The sequence below is a fragment of the Pinus tabuliformis genome, chromosome J, assembly GCF_031772625.1.
Source record: "Pinus tabuliformis cultivar Carrire ecotype Pingquan chromosome J, CPIR1, whole genome shotgun sequence".
Taxonomy (NCBI): Eukaryota; Viridiplantae; Streptophyta; class Pinopsida; order Pinales; family Pinaceae; genus Pinus; species Pinus tabuliformis.
The window spans coordinates 479,371,996-479,392,851 of record NC_142295.1 but is presented as its reverse complement, the minus strand read 5'-3'; the positions used below and the strand labels follow the sequence as shown (position 1 = coordinate 479,392,851).

Sequence of the window (20,856 nt, the reverse complement as noted above, 5' to 3'; positions counted from 1 at the left end):
ATGCAATCACTTGGCTTATATGTCCTCCAGAACTACGCAATAGGATGCTACAGTACCCATCACCTTAAAATGTCACCTTGAGCTCCTAGACTGTGTAGTTTTCTTCCTTAGCCTAGCTTGAACTATGTACTATGCAGTCTCAAGGCTCAAGCTCACCCCTGACTGCCTGAGTTGTGTAATTTCACAGTTATTGAGCCTCTTTCCCAACCTGTCATCTAGTTTTGACTCAGTTAGTTTATCAATATGCACCATATTAGTTTAGTTATTTATCAGACTGATATCATCTTGTCATGAGTGGATAGCAGACACAAGTACTCTATCATGCTATAGAAATATGATGAAGAAGGAGATGGAGAAGGAAATGGAGAAGGATGACATGCTAGAAGACACATATGGAACTGAAGAAATAAGATGATCATTAGGCAAGAAGACGAAGGAACACTGAACTCTAACAGAAGATGAAGATCAAGATCACATGGAAGACTCCTCATCTTCAAGTCATAAGGAGGAGGAAGAAGAAGAACATGTACCATATTTTCAAGAAGACACAAAGAAAGAAGTAGCAAGAAGGACAACTTGGCACTGTCACATCATCATGCAGTTCATGTCATCAGTGTCATGTCATGTCCTGTCACAAGTCATCATATGCCACATCATTATTGTGGATTATGTAATTACCTATTCGAAATGTATTGTAAAGTGGAAGTCCAAAGGACACATTCAGAATATGAAGAGTCATGTAAGGTTGAAAAGTCATAGGAAGTCAAATAGTCATGAGGGTAGTCAAAGAGTCACAAGGAAGGTGAAGCATCACCTCTTGGTTATATATACACCCTCATTATATGAGCAAAGGAATTTTCACCTTGGCTCCTCCCGCAAGGCATTAGAGAGATAAGCTAGTTATTTTGAGGAGCAAGGAGTGGCTCCAACGCTCCACTATTGGAGCTAGTGGTGTTCATTGTATACATGTGTCTTGGAAATTTTACTTAATATAAGAAGCCTTCTGGGCCAACATGTTCTTCATGCATGGATTATGGATATTTGTAAGACTATTATGTGAATGTTTGTAATTCATGTTTCCTTTCTTTTGTGCTAAAGTAGTTAAAATATTTTGGTTATTTTTGTACTTATCATATTGAGAATGTGTTGTAATTGCTATTATCATTGTTTCATCTTCGTGGAGTACGCTGTTGGATATTGGATAATTCTTCCTCGTTACATTGGTTACAATGACTGTCACATCTCTATGGACTATTCTGTTTGATGTTGTACATATCCTTCTTGATTCATGTGTGTCTCTACTTGGGTGGTTTTACTACCCCTCTCTTAGAGGCTCACTTCTTCTCCCCTCCGCAGTGAAAGGACTTTGACACACATACGATCGAACCCTCACCAAGCACATTCTGTTGCTTTTCGAAAGCGCATTTTCACTCCTCTCTTTTGCTAATAACCAAAGCCAAGGCATATCTTTAAGTATACATGGCAACCAGGCTGATATTTCAGATGGGGCTCCTACTCCAAACCGGGTAAGGTCTAATTGAGACCTCACATTGAGGAGATCCCTTGGTTGAAGGATTTCCATCATTGTCAATAGGTTTCCATATATATCTAGTGTCCCTATGTATTCATGTGATGATTGATTTTGTTAATATATGTTATGTTTTTAATTGTGAGTAATTGTTAAGCTTGGTTAAATTAGCCATTACACAGATTCACCTTTGCCCCGTCTTAGTGTAACCATAATTATAATAATATTATACACAAAAAAATGGTGGCAAGAAACTATGCTTTGTAATCATTCATTTGTGATTTTTTGTTTTTTGTGTTAGTTTATAGTACTCTATAGCATAATTGTTAACACTTGGTTAGGAGAATATGTAAATAGCTCAATGCATTGTCATTGCTAGCTCCTTAAGTATTCTCACTATATGGAAACCCATAAAAAGGAAGGCATGCAAGCAATATGAGGTTAAACTCCAATATAATCATTAATTGCAAGCTAACAATCCAATTTGACAATTGTGTGTTTCCACAAAGAAGTAAATTTAATCTTGCAAAGGATTTGTGTTGATGAAAAGGACAAGGCATAGACCCACTATTTACAAATCCCTTTTTCAATCTTTGTCAAAGAGATTGAAGTTGTCCTTTGTGGAACCATTTTGTTTTTATATACTAATAACATGTAAGTGTTATGGAATGCATACACGTTACTAATAAAGACGTTCCACAATGTATGCACACACCTTTTAAAATGGTAAGACCCTATATTCTACCAAACAAATCACCTTAACACTCGAAATATTCAACCCATATCAACATGCAAGAATATAAACCCTAATCTCTAGCCACAACACTTATATAAGATAACCATACAAGGACTTTATGGGAAATTATAAACATTTAATTAAAAAGATGCACATCATTAATAGGGTTTACAAATTAGGAATGGTCTCAGAGTCTTTAGCATGGATGGCAAGGAAAGAAAGGACCAGTTTCATATAATTGGGAATATGGGTGCCATTGCTATATTTTAAACACCAGCAATGGATCTCAAGGATTTTGCCATGGTGAAGGAGGAATGGTTCTCAGACATTTAAGATTACTAGGTTTCGCATAACATTACTACATTTTGCACATTAGGAATATCTCTTAGATCCTTTACCAGTGGTAATGAATAAGTCCTTCACCTACGAAATATGGAAATTATTAGTATTCTTTGAATAGTAATAGTGGGTATTAAGGCCTCTACGATGGATGGGGGGAGAAAAAAAAGGCCCTCCACTAAAAGTAAATCTTCTTATGCTCAAGGGCCATGGATTTGGCCTTAAATAGCCATTATGAGGTTTTCAACACCTTGTTTGGAAGTTAGGGAATGTACCATGACCTAAGGAGGTAAATAAGGGAATTAATCCCTATATCAAACTTCTTGGGCTTAATGACCATGAAAGAAGAAATTGATTGGCCATTGATCCTCGCTAAGTGATATTTAGCCTTGGACTAGGATATAGTGCTTTCTCACACCCCATTTTGAAGTGAAGACTTGTTCCATGGTTAAGGGAGGAAAATAAGTGCCTTATGTGCTAAAACAAGATTTATTGTGCTTAATGGCCATGAACAAGACATTCAACTATGAATATGAAAACCATTAGTGTGTTTTGCATGACATGAATGAGTCCTAATGCCTTTGTCATGGTCAAGGGAGGAAAACAAGAACCTATGCACTAAACATAATTTCTTAGGTTTTATGACCATGAATAAGACCTCTAACCACACTATAGATTCTCTCTAATGGATCTCTATCCTCCTAGTGTGACATGGGCACCATTCAAAGGTTTTTTCCACCATAATTGGGTCTTACGATCATTGAGTTATACTTCAGCATCATTAGGAGGTTTTGTGCACCATAATTATGTTTGAAGGCCATTGAGTTGGAATTCAACATCATTATGAGGTTTTGTGCACCATGCATGGAATTTTAGGCCCTGATAATGATTAGGGAAGGAACATATGGTGCTTGGCCAATATTTGATTCTTCTCAAGATTAGGCTTCATGATTTAGTCCTTAAGCAACCACACAATACCTCTATAGGGGGTGTTTTCTCTCCATGGATGATCATTGGCACCACTAATATTTTTCAGAAGAAAATGGGTCTTGGGACTTATGTTATGGCTAGGGAAGGAAAATGAGGGTGTTGGGCACTAAATGAAGCTTTTCTAAATCAAGGGTCATGAACAAGACCTCAAATAACCACATAAATCATCCCTATGAGATCTTTGACCTTCAATTGGCATATGCGTGCCATTTGAATGTTTTTGCACCAGATATGAGGGTTAGGGATTGTACCATGGCAAGGAGAGAAAAAAAGGGTCTTAGGCCATAAACAAAGCTTTCTCACACTTAATGTCCATAAACAAGACCTTGGATTAGGAATATGGATTCCTTTAACATGCTTTGCATAGTAAGAATGGGTCTTGGGGCCTCTACCATAGCCAATGGAGGACAATAAGGGTCTTATGCCATAAACAAAACTTAGTATTTCTTTGAGTCTCATAACACAAAATTTGACAAGTCAAAGATTTGGATGATGACACTTTCTTTGATTCTCTTCAAACCAGTATTGATACCATAAATATATTATGGAAATATTTTAATTCTTGAAAATGTCAATTTGTTTTAGCATATGAATAATAATTATTTTAGTCATTTAACTATAGCAATATAATAAGTTCAAAAGTAATCAGTTCCAATTCAACTAATATTTAAATAATTTAAAGCTATTTAAAACGACACTGTAATTTCTTTCTAAGACAATATTTTTTAATAACAAATGGAAAGTATTACATTCTTCATCATAATATTATGAATAAGTCAAGAACCACTAAAAATCAGATAATCAAATTGAAAAAAAAAAGGTTATTTGCATTTAAAAAAAATACTCTGTCACCCATTCAAATGGTGTGCAATGTATATGTAATCTATGATTTCAAGTGAATTCAATTTTGCCAAATGAATATCTATTTCATCTTGGAGATAATTATTAATCAAAAATATATTTTAATTATATATATATTTCTTTATATATATATATAAATATATAAAATAAATTATATTATTTTTATTAAAAATCAAATAAATATTAATAAATTTAAATTTTGAGAAAAATTAAACCACACATTTAATATTTAATAAATAATAAATAATAAACTAAGTATATACTGAATAATTTAACCACATATCTTATCAATATTTATAACCAGTCAATAACCAATTTAAGAAAGATAAATTTATAATTTTGTTTATAAGTCAATAATGCGTTGTGTATATCAAGTCTATACCTTGTTTTGTGTTTTGATTTTTGGTTCTATGAGAATGAGTGATAAACCGTAAATAGAATGACAGCAATCTCAAACTCCCTTTAAAAAAACCATATTTAAATTATCCAATTGTCTTCAAGAAACCAAGTTGTCTATGAGGGTATTGTTTTAACGAGTTTACAACGTGTTTTTATAAAAGTCGACAGCAGCATCGATTAAAAAAATATTGATCCATTATATACCATATTAAAAATATATATATATATTTTTTATTTTTATTTTATAAAATAAAATAAATTTGAATTTCCTTTATTTAATTTATTTCAAAAAAATAATTTATTATTCATTAATTTTTACAAATATAAATAAATCTAAGTAAAACTGACAGCCACTCAACTCACTTTTATATACCGTTACTCTCTCGTCGGTATCCTCGTGTTGTGCGGCCATATTCAAAGATTGGCTGATTTTGGAAACGACAAAATAGTTTGCAAGCTGTGCCACGACTTCCGATGATGACTCTCGTTGAACATTTCAATTCCTTTAACTATTCCCACGCGGTTTCCTTCTCTTAACTATAAGAGACGACTGCTCTCTGAGGATTACCAAGTCAGCTTGGCAGCCAATAATAACACCTGGCACCATGGGCCGAGCTCCTTGCTACAAGTGTTCCTTAATTCTTGAAAACTGGAACACAACAAGGTATACACAAAGAATATAGTTGTAAGATAATCTTCGGCAAAATCACATAGCGAATCTTTTGTCGACGCGTTTCGAACCAACCAGTGTGGTTCATCGTCAGGACAAGTTGAAGAACCAATCTAGCTTAGCGTGAATAAATAGAGTGTGCAGAGATCCCAACGGCTACATTTCTAACGGCTAATTTTGACCAAGAGACTGTTCAAACTACTAATTTTTTTTTTTTTTTTTTTTATTATATTTTATTCTATTTTATTTTCTTAAAAAATTATTAAAAAATTCTTTATTAATTTAATATTTCTCTAAAAAGCTAAATATAGGTAAATATTTTTACCAAATATTTACCTATATTTAGCTTTTTAGAGAAATATTAAATTAATAAAGAATTTTTTAATAATTTTTTAAGAAAATAAAATAGAATAAAATATAATTAAAAAAAAAAAAAAAAAAAAAAAAAAAAAATTTAGTAGTTTGACCAAGGTCTCTTGGTCAAAATTAGCCGTTAGAAATGTAGCCGTTGGGATCTCTGCACACTCTATTTATTCACGCTAAGCTAGATTGGTTCTTCAACTTGTCCTGACGATGAACCACACTGGTTGGTTCGAAACGCGTCGACAAAAGATTCGCTATGTGATTTTGCCGAAGATTATCTTACAATATTATGGATCACAGAAGTCTAAATTCCTCAATATAGTTGTAGATTAATGAGGAAACCAGAGACAATATGATAACATCTATAAACAAATCTATATGTTGATAATGCAAAGAATAATACCATGTTCACTTGTGTGTTAAGGTGATGTGAATGAGTATAAGATAAGAAAAGCATTTCATACTCTTATATTTCTTAGAATAATTTTAATAATGGAAATTTATCTTAAAATGCAAAAACTTTGATGAATCTTACTAACTATAAAATGTTTGGTGATATTTTTGTAAAAGCATTGAAATCTTTAAGGATTTTATATAGTTTCTATAAAATTTTGGTGATTTATAATGTAAAATAATTTTATGGTATAGAATATGGGCAAGCTAATTAAAAAAAATTGAAATTGGTGTGGAAAATTATTCGATGGCAATATTTAGCCCCAAAATTTTTTCTTACATTAAATAGATTTTACATAGAAAAAATCTAACTAATTGTGGTCTCATCACTAATGGGTACCAACTACCTAGTGGACCTTATAAAGTGGACCTTTTTACATTGAATAAATACCCACTACTCTTGACCAATGGGCTTTATTCAAAGAGGACAATCACATGCAACAATTAACTAATCCATATGCAACCAAGAGTAAGGACGCTAAAGTAGGACCCTTGCATACCCTCCCCCTTTAGAAAAAATGTTGTCCTTGAGGTTGCAGATGAGGAAATTGTTGTAGGATTATGGTTAATATCCATGTGACCTCTTCAGATGGTGTGTATTTTGATTGGATCAATACATATTGATCATGCATTGGTGCAACTGAATCTTTTTAGTATCTATTACTATTACACATCAAAGTCAAATGGAGCCTTATTCATCTAGTTCTTCTAAGCTACTTCTCACCTTGCACTTCAATCCAATGACCAGTTTTAGAAAAAACACATGAAATATTGGGTGAATCTTGGAGTGCATTGGAAGAGTCAATTTGCAGGCTACTTGTCCAATACAATGGATGATTCTATAATATCCATAGAAATTGGGTTTTTACTTCTAAGGTATTTTGTCTTTTAGTGATGTTTGAAGCAAAGAAACATCAAATCCATGCTACAAAAAAACATTCTAATAAATGTTATTCCACTTGGTACTTCATTATATGTTGATCCATAAACAAATTGTTCTTTACTATATAAAGAATGGTTTCTCCAATATGGAGTGTTTGATCCATCACCTTTAATTCTGTAACAACCAACAGGTGAAGTAATCACAGAAGAGGCTTATACATCCAAAGTTCGAGAAACTATTCATGTAAAAGAACCCTTATAGGTTGAAAGGATCATTTCTGAAGTTGCTAGTGAACTTCTCAAAGAAGCCATTATCAAAAGAACTAAAGTAATTAGAATGCATGAGCAATGGGAAGAGTTTGAAAAAATTACAACAAATTTATCTTAGAAAACACTTGATGTTCCCTCTCTAACTTCAACTCCCGGGAAAAATAAAAAAAAATGGGAAGAACAAAAGTAATTAAATACTCCTTCCAGTGCCACCGATTGCATTGCAAGATGTCTAGCTACCACTAAAGTTTTTATTAAAATTCATGTTAGCTCAATGCCTGGTGATAGTGAGTAGAAATGGATATTAGAAAGTTCCATGCCACCTATTAACATGGATTACATTCCACCAATTGAGGTACTTTACAGTCCAAATCATAAGACTATTGTAAGGAGAAGCAAAAGGAAGAAGAAAACTGAAGATACAAAAAAATTAACAGAGGTCTCCTTACAAATAGTTTTGGATGGATATCAACTTAGATCAGATTAGATTATTGAAGATTTGGCTTTTCATATTGGGGTATATGAAAATATTAATATTGAATTTGTTGTCAACTTAAAAGAGTTTTCTAAACAAAATGATGATAAAATTCAATAGTTTTCCTAGTAAGGAAAATAAATACAAGTTGAGTTAAAGTTTTGACAGGAAGAAATTAATAAGATACAATGTAAATTTCAAGTTATAAATCAATAGAGATATTCTCAAATGAATGAATTGTAGATGAAAATTCAAGAAGCAACAAGTAATATAGTGGGCTTAACACAATTTAAGAAACATGCTACTCGCTCATCAATCAACAATTCCTTCATGAACAAGAACTATGTTGTGATAGGTTAAGCTTAGTGCAAGCTCAAGAGAAATTGGCTAATTGTTTATTTAATGATATGATTCATAAGGAAATATAATATGATGAAGGAAATAAGAATTTGTTTGAGCTATTGTCCTAATAGAATGATGAAAAAAGACGCTTCCGAGCCTTACCGAAAATTAATGCAATGCAAAGGAAAATAGTTCTCAAAGCTTGGAAAACTGCTTTGTGTTATTTAAAATCCTGGTGAAAAAAAAAATGTTTTCCACTAATGCAATCCATTATCTAGGCTATCAATAACAAAGAGTTAGAGCCAAAAGTTACATCAGAGAAACCACCAAAATCAGAGGCTCTAACGAAAAAGGTGTGTGAAAGAAAAATAGAATGTGATGAGAATATCGAGTAAGTGTTGAAGGTTGATTTTAATTCAATATAGGAATACATGATCAAACCACAAATCTATTTCAAAATGACCAAATCAATTGATGACAAGATTGTTGATGAACTTCCAACTATAGAAGCACATGTTTTCAACTGTCAAGTTAACGTTCGACTTAATTCGCCTTTAGATCTCACAGACATTCTAAAAGTCTACGCTCGTTAGTAATCAACCAATAATGCTTTTGTGGAAGTTCCTCCAACTATTTAAGTGTTTATTTTCGTTAGTGCATATAAAGGAATTGTCACTTTTCCAAATTTATTTTTACTGTTGAAAAAAATCATGGAGGAAGACTTTATCCTTTATTTTTTTGTAATATTATTTAAACATCATTATGATCTTGGGTTCAGGGTTCTCATTTTGTAAAAGAAAGTAAACTTTGCACTGTTGTAATTTTTTTTCTTAATATAATTGCTAGGCCACTTCAATTTCATGTTCCAATGAGGTAGAGCGAACATGGTACTAATTTTTTTTATTTGATTTTCTAATATTTTTATGGAAATCGTGATATATGTGTTTTTGTTTTGATATTGAATGATAAGACTGATCATTATTGATTTATTTCTTTTATTCATATTGGAACATTAATACCTGAAATTGTATGTGAGTGCTGCATGAATTGTATTTCTATTTACATTTAAGTTCATATAGAAAAACAACCATTGATCTACATCCCTTATGTTTGATATCATTTCCTATTCACATACATAAATACTCGAGATATCTATATCTATATTAGTTAATATCTTTATTATTTTTATCAGATTATGTTATTCAAATCTTTGTATAATTTTCCTTTTATACATTTAATTTTACGTCGACAATAAGCCTCCATTCCTAATAGTGAAACCTCATAGTGGTAACTAGACCCATTTAACTGGTCGAAATCACTATCCCAAACAGAAAAGGATCTAATTGGGATCCTGACTGGGCAATTTCCCGAATGTTGATTTGGTTAATTTTAGCCATCAACATGCGAGTAAGATATTGCAATGGAAAATTAAATAAGAAGATAAGAAGATTTATGGTTTTCTCCTACAAGGGTTTCCATATATATCTAGTGCCCTTATGTATTCATGTTATGATTGATTTTGTTGATATATGTTATATTTCCAGTTAGGATGATTTTTTAAGTTTGCTTAAATTGGCCATAATATTGATTCACCCCCCCCTCCCCCAGTGTAACCATAATTACAATATTATACACAAAAAAATGGTGGTGAGTAACTATGCTTTGTAATCAATCATTTGTTGATATTTTGTTTTCTGTGTTAATTGATAGTACTCTATAACATAATTTTTAGCGCTCGGTTAGGAGAACATGTAAACAACAATGCATTTTCATTACTAGTTCCTCAATTGTTCTCACCATCTGGAAACACATATAAATAAATGCATGCAAGCAATACGAGGTTAAAGTCCAATATAATCATTGATAGTAAGCTAACAATCCAATTCAATAGTTTTTGTGTTTCCACAGAGAAATAAAATTAATGTTGCAAAGGATCTGTGTTGCTGAAAAGGACAAGACATAGACCCACTATTTACAAATCCCTTTTTCAATATTTTTCAAAGAGATTGAGGTTGTGCTTTGTGGAACCCTTTTGTTTTTATATATTAACAAACATTAAGTGTTATGGAATGCATAATAAAGACATATTCCACAACACATGCACACTCATTTAAAATTCTTAAACCCTATATTCTACAAAAACAAATCCTTAACACTTGGGATATTTAACCCAAATCAACATGCAAGCATATAAATCTTAATCTCTAGCCACAACACTTATATAAGATTACCATACAAGGACTTTATGGGAAATTATCGACATTTAGTTACAAAGATGCACATCATTAACAAGGTTTACAAATTAGGAATGGTCTCAAGGTCTTGGGCATGGATGACGAAGGAAAGCAAGATCATTTTCATAATATTGGGAATATGGGTGCCATTACTATATTTTACACACCATGACTGGATCTTAAGGATTTTACCATGGCGAAGGAGGAATGGTTCTCAAACATTTAACATTACTAGGTTTTGCATAACATTACTACATTTTGCACATTAGGAATATCCCTTAGATCCTTTACCAATGGTAATGAATAAGTCCTTCACCTAAGAATATGGGAATTATTAGTATTCTTTGAATAGTAAGATTGGGTATTGGGGCCTCTACGATGGATGGGGAAGAAAAAAAGGGCCCTCCACCAAAAGTAAATCTTCTTATGCTCAAGGGCTATGGATTTGGCCTTAATGAACCATTATGAGGTTTTCAACACCATGTATATGAGTTACTACATGTACCATACCTAAGGAGGAAAACAAGGGAATTAATCCCTATATAAAACTTCTTGGTCTTAAGGACCATGAAATAAGAAATTGATTGTCCATCAATCATCTCTAGGTGATCTTTGGCCTTGAACTATGATATAGTGTTTTTTCACACCACATTTGGGAGTGAAGACTTGTGCCATGGTTAGGGGAGGAAACTAAGTGCCTTATGCACTAAACAAAGGTTTCTTATACTTAATAGCCATGAAAAAGACCTTCCATAAACAAAACCTTCAACTAGAAATATGAAAACCATTAGTATGTTTTTCATGACATGAATGAGTGTTAATGCCTCTGCCAAGGTCAAGGGAGGAAACAAGAACCTTATGCATTAAACATAATTTCTTAGGCTTTATGACCATGAATAAAGAATCTAACCACACTATAGATTCTCTCTAATGGATCTCTATTGTCCTAGTGTGATTGAGCCGAAAGGCTCATTCTACAATCCAGTATGAGGGACATGTGTAAGTATGCCACGTCCTAAGAAAATAATATTTTTTTTTAACTAATGTCAACCAAAATAAAAAGACAAAAATTAAATAGACATATAAATAAATAATTAAAAATAGAAGAGAGACTCATTCTACAATCCAATATGAGGGACATGTGTAAGTATGTCACGTACTCAAAAAATATTAAATTTTTTTGCTAATGTCAACGAAAACAAAAAAACAAAAAATAAATAACCATATAAATAAATTATTAAAAATCACAGAGAGGTTCATTCTACAATCCAATATGAGGGACATGTAAGTATGTCATTGTCCTAAAAAATACTAAAAATAATTTTCCCTAATGTCAACCAAAACAAAATTAAATTAAATTAAATAACCATATAAATAAACAAATTAAAAATCTACTAATGACTCATTTTAGTATCCAGTGTTTCACTTTCATTCTACTTTGTTATTTGATATTTTACCTTCACTCTTCAAATAATAAACAAAATATTTCCATGTCTATCTTAAATAATATAATTTTATATAAATTTATAGAGATAAAGTAATTAAAAAAAATATATTTCAGTATGAACTCTCTCTCTTTCTATTATGTATGTATTAATGTTTACCTTAGTAAAATATTTCAATGCTCAAAAGGAAAAAGTAATTAAAGATAAAATAATGTAGTTACTTGTTAATAAGAAGAAAAATGTGTAAGTCATTTAATTTTTAATATAAAATATTAATAATGGTAAAATATTCAAAAATACAATATAAACAATGAAAAATTACCACTATAGATCTATCTTAATCACATATTTACCAAGCACTAGAAGGGATTAAATCTCTTGACATGTAAATCTTTTTTCAAGTTTGACATTTGACTCAGCTCTTGGTAGATCCGTGGTGAAAATGGATCTATACTTGTATGAGAATCATTCAAAGGTTTTGCCCACCATAATTGATTCTTAGGATCATTGAGTTAGACTTCAACATGATTAGGATGTTGATCTATAATGGTATGAGAACCATTCAAAGGTTTTTCCCACCATAATTGAGTCTTAGGATCATTGAGTTAGACTTCAACATGATTAGGATGTTTTGTGCACCACAATTATGTCTGAAGGCCATTGAGTTGGACTTCAACATCATTAGGAGGTTTTATGCACCATGCATGGAATTTTAGGCCTTGGCCATGATTAAGCAAGGAACATATGGTGCTTGACCCCTATTTGATTCTTATCAAGATTAGGCTTCATGATCTAGTCCTTAAGCAACCACAAAAGACCTCTATAGGGGGTGTTTTCCCTCTAGGGAATATCAATGGCACCAATAACTTTTTTTAGAATAAAAATGGGTCTTGGGACCTATGCCATGGTTAGGGAAGGAAAATAAGGGCCTTGGGCCCTAAATGATGCCTCTCTAATTCAAGAGCTGTGAACAAGACCTAAAATAACAACATAGAACATCCCTATGAGATCAATGGCCTTCAATTGGGATATGGATACCATTTGAAAGTTTTTGCACCACATATGAGGGTTAGGGCTTTTACCATGGCAAGGGGAGAAAGAAACATAGAACATCCCTATGAGATCAATGGCCTTCAATTGGGATATGGATACCATTTGAAAGTTTTTGCACCACATATGAGGGTTAGGGCTTGTACCATGGCAAGGGGAGAAAAAAATTTAGGGTACGCCTTTCACATTTTTTTGCATAGTAAGAATGGGTCTTAGGGTCTCTACCATGGCCAATGGAGGACAACAAAGATCTTATGCCATAAATACAATTTCTTAGGATTTCTTTCTATATCTTAACAAAATAATTGACAAGTTAAAGATTTAGATGTTGACACTTTCTTTAGTTCTCTGCGAACCATTATTGACACCATACATATATTATGACAATATTTTAATTCTTAAAGATGCCAAATTTTTAAAGTTATTGAGATCTTATAATATTATAGCATACGAATAATTATTATTTTAATCATTTAACTATAACAATATAATTAGTCAAATGTAATTAGTTCTAAATTCAGTTAATATTTAAATTATTTAAAACTATTTAAAATTAAACAATTTTTTTAATAAAATATTTTTTAATAAAAATTGAGAAGTATTACATTATTCATAATAATATTACAAATAAACACAAACATTAAAAATCAGATAATCAAATTAAAATAAAAAGAAATTTATTTACTTAAAAAATAGAGCTATGTCACCCCTTGAAGTGGTATATAATGTATATAAAAAAATGAACATTATTTGTACAAAAATTATAACTTAAGCACTCATTCAAATAGTGTGTAATGTATATGTCATCCTTGATTTCGAGTTAATTCAATTTTTCCAAATAAATATCTCCTTCATATTCAAAATAATTATTAATCAAAATTTTATTTTATTAATTAAAAATATATATTTATATATTTAAAAAAACCAATTATATTATTTTATTAAAATTTAATAAATTAAAAAAAAAAATTCAACTGCAAATTTAATATCTAATGAATAAAGAGTTATCTATACTAAATCTATAGTCATAATTTGACTATATACTCATAATTTGAGTACATGAGTTGTTTATATCTAATCAAGATTTATAACTAGTCAATAATACCAATTTAAAAAAGATAAATGTATAATTCTGTTTATAATTCAATAATATGTTGTGTATATCGAGTCTATACCCTGTTCCATTGCCACACTCAAAAGGTAAAGTGATTTTATAGTTTTGTCTTTTAATTATTGGTTCTATGAGAATTCCATAAATAATAAAGTGATAAACAGTAAATAGAAATAGAATATTGCATCAATCTCAAATTTCCTGATCAGTGAGAGGTTTCACGTAAAAAAACTATATTTAAATTATTGATCCAAGAAACCAAGCCGGTCTAGGAGGCTTTTGTTTTAACGAGTTGATAACATGTTTTATAAAACTAAGTCGGCAGGAGTATCCATTAAAAAAATATTAATCCATTATATACCATATTAAAAATAGATTTTAATATATTTGATTTGATTTTATAAAATAAAATAAAATTTGAATTTATTTTATTTATTTATTTAAAATAAAATAATGTTTTAAAATAAAAAAATTAAAATTAAAATTTTGTTAAAAATGGATTATTTATCCTCGTAATATATGTACAAATTTTTTTGTCAAATCTGATGTAAAAAGATTCATTTATTTCAATTAAAAATATATATAATACCTATTCTCTTAAATTATAGGTTAAATTATTTTATCATCAGTATAATAATTTTTCTTATTTTAGGTATAGTTTACGCTTTTATCATATTGAATATAATTTCCCCGATAGGGTGTTTTTTGGTATTAATCTATCATAATTGTAGATAAAACCACTCTTCGGCAGTGAGGTGGTAATGAGTAGCATGCAAGAGGTTTTTATGGAGTAGATGGAGGCAGCGCTTGGAGAGTGTGCATTAGGTTTCACTTTGCACAACATAGGTTACACGTGGTGCTACACGGTTGTGAGTTACAACCTTGTATGGTTGGGGTCTATTCATATTTATTGCGTGAAGGTGGGAGATTGGGTTCTTGTGCTTGCCATGGATCTTGGACATTCCATTTGCTCATATGTTTCAAGCATGGAGCTGCTAACATATGCGGGATTGGATATGGCAATGAATTTTCTTGATAGTCACTCATGACTCATTTATGACCTCACCATGATACGTTGTCTTGGGATGGCAGAGGCGTTGGGGAAGCAATCCATTTGGCAGTTGTCTTATGCACTACAACGAGCTAGGTTTTTCTCAAGTAAAAGATGTAGTTTTTCCTAAGTTATATATCCCAGCGCGCTTGTTGTTTGAGGGTGGCGAAAATTAGTTGTAATTCTCTCTAGGAATTTTTTGGAGTTACTCTTTTTGTTATGTAATTGGTTCTCAGGTGTCTGTTATACTCCTAAAAGATTGCCCTCTCCTGCGTTCTCATGTCAAAATATTAGAGGTTCAGGAAAATTTAGGCTCCATTGTAAGTTTTCAATTTATTTCTTGTTTAGTCGTCTCAAGGATATAGGTCTATCTGTGAGTCTAAGGTACTTCCCAGCAGAGGGAAAATGTTTTTCGTTTGTTTTTGCATAATATTGTGTCTGGTCCAACCTTTGAATCGTTGGTTTTCCTACCAATGATAGAACTTCAATCCCTCGAGCCCTCTAGGATTTTGTTCAATTGCCCCGTATTAGTATGCGGAGTTTAGTATAGTGGGTCGTTTTCCATCTAGTTTTGACGTCGTCTATTGTTGTTATTTCAAAAGGTCAGTACATAAACACAAAGTTGACCTATCGGTGCCTCTAGTCATAGTGGTGTATAAGGAAGTTAGTCCATTCTTGGTTTGGGTTGGAAGTGGTTCCAAAGTCTCTTTGGTCAAGGAACTCACCTGTGTAGGTTCCTTGATGACACTTTGATAGAAATTGAATAGAGTATTTTCGAGGTGTCTGTCATTTCACATTTGGTTTCTTGTATCTTGGAAAGGTTCCACTCTTCAGTTCGTTGTATTAGTTGGTTCAATCGGCCTTCCCAAACTTTCGTTGTGTGGTCAGTTTACAGGCATTGGATTCTCATGGCACCTCATAATGATTGTTGAGTCATAGGGGAGGGATTCTAGGGGCGTCTTCTTCCCGACACTGTCGACTGCTTGGTTGGGAGTCGATTGCAAATTTCTTTGATGCGGCTCTTATGGAAGTGTGAAAATAAATACGAACACTGGAAGCTAAGGAGTTTGGGGATCGAATATATCATTCAGACACTGAAATTTGTAGCACGGTAACACCAACTAGACCCAGGAAACTCGAGGAAGAGAAGACTTTATTTCCTTCATTCTATATCTACATGCAACCAGATGGAGACTCTTCTTAACATGGTGCTTTGCAACAAATAGATAGACAACTACAAACTCTTTGCAAGGCAGGAGTAGTTGAAGAGGATATTGAGGGACATCCATTATGATATGGATGATATTGTGGTGGCACTGAATAGAATTGAGAGTTATATAGTCTTAGACACGGACACTAATTCTAATACTCATAATGAGGAAGCCATCACCAACATCCCACCCTTCAACGCAGCCAACGCAAACTCCCTTTCTGACTTAGTTTTTGTCTTCTAGATTGTGAGCCACTGGTTGTTTTTTTGGTTCTTGATACTTTCACTTACTTTTTTGTATGTTACTTGATGTCAATACACAAATACTTTTATGTCTATATATATAGTATTTTTGTATGGTTAGAAATCTACCATGTATAATGACCTTACTCTCTTTTGTTTTGTTTTTGCAAGCTACTTGTCATTTTAACCAAGTTAATATTTTTTTTTTTTTTTTTTTTTTTCCGAAGGTGGCAAAACCTATCAAACTCAGGTGTCAAACCAACAGTGAGGACAGCCATCTCTGACTGCTATCCGCGAATATCGGTTTGACTCATCACTGTTATCAAGGAAAACCATGCCACCTGTAATAACCCGCTGGTGGTCCGTAAGGGAGCAGGCTTTCACTCCTGCCAGATGCCTCTGGGTCTTGGGCCGTTAACCTGTTTCCTTACGTCCGAGGAAGACGAGCTCTTAGCCAAGCAGAAGCAGTTTTACGGCATACTCTAGGCCGTTAACCAAGTTAATATTGTGCTTCAAAGATTCACCAATATATCTTTGTATTTTTTTAATATTAATAAAAATCAAATATTACTTTTATATAAAATAATTTAAACATAATTAAAATAAAATATTTTTATTTTTATTATAAATTTAAATTATGTATAATTTTACAGTCGTGCTACGCTGAATATCTTAGTATAGCCACTGAGTAAACACTTCGTTATAGAATATTTTTAAATTGGCCGATATGAAATTCAATGTACATAGCAACAAACGTGGTGGATCCGATATGAAATTCAATGTACATAGCAACAAACGTGGTGGATTGTTATTCATCCTCTCAAGATGACCGAGGCCCCTCAACCCTTTGCTTATTGACCCCCTCAAGACGACCGAGGCCCCTCAACCCTTTGTGAAAATGATCCCCTCACTTTTATAGGATTATTCTGTCGTCGTCATCGTCGTGTTGTGCGGCGAGTTTTGATGATGCCCCTCCTGTACTTTCCTCTCGTTGAACATTTCAATTCCTTTTAACTATTCCTTATGTCGACTGCTCTCTGAGGATCACCAAGTCAGCTTGGCAGTCATTACATAACCAATAATAATACCTTCACAAGACCAGGACGCCATGGGTCGAGCTCCTTGCTGTGATAAAATGGCAGTAAAGAAAGGCCCCTGGACTCCAGATGAGGATAAACTACTGGTCGATTACATTAACAACCATGGCCACTGCAACTGGCGTGCACTGCCCAAGCAAGCAGGTCAGTATCATGGATTTATTCGCGTTGAATATGATCAGGATTTTGTGAATGAATAAAATGGCGGTTTCATGTTGCAGGGCTTCTGCGATGTGGAAAGAGTTGTCGCCTGCGGTGGACGAACTACCTGAGACCCGACATCAAACGTGGGAATTTTAGTCCAGAAGAGGAAGATCATATCATTAAACTGCATGGGCTCTTAGGGAACAGGTGAGTTCTGAATTTTGTAAATTTGGATCAGTGGAGTAAGTTAATCGTACACCTAGTTATTATAATTTTTAAAAATTGACTCGAGGAGATTAATTTAGTTTTATTCATCATCAACTATTTTTGATGTGAGATCTTGCATTTTTTCTCTGAAGCCAGATACCAGTACACCTGTTACTTTGCTACCTTGCCAGATACCAGTACACCTGTTACTTTGCTACCTTTCCAAATAGTCCATTCCACAGCATAATAAATCCATGCACCATGGTTATCACTACTGCCTGTTCTGAATAAAAAAATTATTCTCATGATGATAATGAGCCTCCTTTTTCCTGCACATTTATCAAAGTTTCTAGCAGCTCCAAGTTTTATGAAAACCCATGAATCATATTTGTTTAATATATCCTATTTAAAAACCCAAAAAAACTCATTGCTAATTAATTCTACCCAACAACTGTTTCAGTAGACAACACCACTTATATAGATGCTCTGTGATCCTGACCAATATAAATTTAAGTAAATTTTAAAAAAAGACCACATTCCACAAATTCTCATAATTAATGTTCACTCCTGCAATTAGTTGATTGTATTTTCGTTATGTTATGATGCAGATGGTCTACTATTGCTTCGTACTTACCAGGAAGAACAGACAATGACATCAAGAACGTGTGGCGCACCCGTTTGAAGAAGCATCTTGCGCGCATGAAACAAGAATCGGTTGCAGTCGACGCACAGCCAGCGCCTTCGTCTTCCTTGAATTCATCAACAGCAGAAATGGCATACCACGGTTCGAGTCCTCTAAGCCCGCAAACACTCTGTAATTCGGACGCAGGAACGCCATCAACATGGGAGATCCGCGATCCGGTTTATGTTTTGCCGCAACACTCAGGAGACGTAATCTCATCTTCCCACAACATGTGCACTAGTGCTATAGATTATCAGAGTAGCAGCACTGATTCAACTCTAGATGTGCTTCAGTCTGACTGTACTGACTTTTTAGAACTGGAAATCGATCATAGTTGTGTATCAATTAATGCCATGGACGAGCTTGAATGCCATTCTTTTTCAATAGATCTGCAAATAGTTATCGGTAATGATCGAAATAATTTCGAAGACCCCGCAGGGATGCCAGCAATTAACCAGGACGACGAGGCAGAAATGGTCAGCTGTTTCTCCCGGGCCATAAGGCCAGACTGCGGAGGAGAAATAATAATAAGCAACGAGAGCTTAAACAGCTCATTAAACCTGCGAGTTGATTCTCCCATGCAGCAATTTTATGGTGCAGAAGTTGATTGGTTTTTTTGACCACTTGGAAAACATGAGTGCTGCCATGGATTCAAATAACAAAGCCATAAATACCGTTCAACTGTGGAGTACTAATCTCGAGGTTGGTGAGGGCATGGGCTACTGGCTAAACATACTGAGAGAAGTCGAACCATTGTCCTTATTTCAGCTTCTCAGGCTTCGTTTCCCATTTTCACCTGTTCAACATGAAATCTGACCTTTTCTGCTGATCGTTTGCCAGCTGTACAAAGTTCTAATATCCAGATTTGTGTGTAAAGTTTGGTTGAGCTTGAATATTTTTTTGAGATAGTTTAATTTTTTTTAGGGTTGTTTTTATTTTTTTTTTTGGGTAAAATTTAGATTATTATTTAATAGAGACTAAATTTTACATAAATCAATTAATTACACTCCATAAATATTATATATAATACAACGAAAATTGAATAATCAATGTATAAGGAAAATGGAAAACTGTTTTTAAGAATTTAGGTTATTTTAAGAGTTGTTTTAAAATTTTATATTTTTCCTTATGTTAAAAAATGAGTGGTTTATGTAACGATAAAATGATGATAAAAAAGCAAAAAATTTGATAATATTTTAGTCACACTTTATTGGTGAAAATAAATTATCAACGTCACATATTATCTATAGTTAAAAATAATATAAAAAATTAACATTAATAATATATGAATTAATCCCCGGATGCGGGTGATTAAAGGTTCGAAGGACATTCGGGCGGCGTTTCATGTGGGCATCTGTCAGCTCGCATACGCCACGAGTAAGTTCACTTGGGAAGGGGAACGGGCCTGCATAACCACATTAATGCGGCCATTATGGTGTTCATCTGTCGTCATTATCGCTGCGTCTTGCTGCTCCTTAAACGCTCATCGCATTCCAGCTCCAATGCATTCCACCGTCGAGGTTTCACCTGCAGTTCTGGGCGTTTCTCTGCATCCCGTTGCAGGGGTTCACAGCACTGTTAGTGTGCAGAGATTGTATGGTTATTGGGAGGTTCTGCAATTACCCAGCGCACAGCAAGCCAACATGCGGCGCGAAAGAGTCAGGCTACTGAGCAGAAGGGGGGGCTCTGGTGGTCGAGCTGTCTCGCAGCGCTCCTCCGACACTCTGGAACCTGAACGGCGAAGTCCTCCGTCAACGAGGAGTGGCAGAGGAAGGGGTCGCGGTAGATCAGGAGAGGTGGTAAGTGAGCTTGCCGCTCACCAGACAGCGCGGTATCGCTTCCCTTGCTCGTTCGACAACGCCATTTTTATTATTTCTGTCTCTATTGAAAAGCTTGAAGACAACAGCAATTTGGGAGCGGCCCAAGCTGTTGAACCTGTGGAGCAGAGAATTGCAAACCCGGAGGAGTGTCTGCGCTCAATCTCGAAGGATGCTTTGTCACCAATTCTGGCAAACCCCGCTGGCCCAGGTGTGTCCGTGCGTGGCGATCCCACCGGCTCGGTTGCTCCTCATTC

General features: G+C 33.7%; 1 pseudogene; it reads left to right on the top strand.

Annotated features, from left to right (window-relative positions):
• The first annotated feature begins 17,760 nt into the window (after positions 1–17,760).
• On the top strand, positions 17,761–19,598 carry LOC149227892 (uncharacterized; annotated as a pseudogene).
• Positions 19,599–20,856: the final 1,258 nt, after the last annotated feature.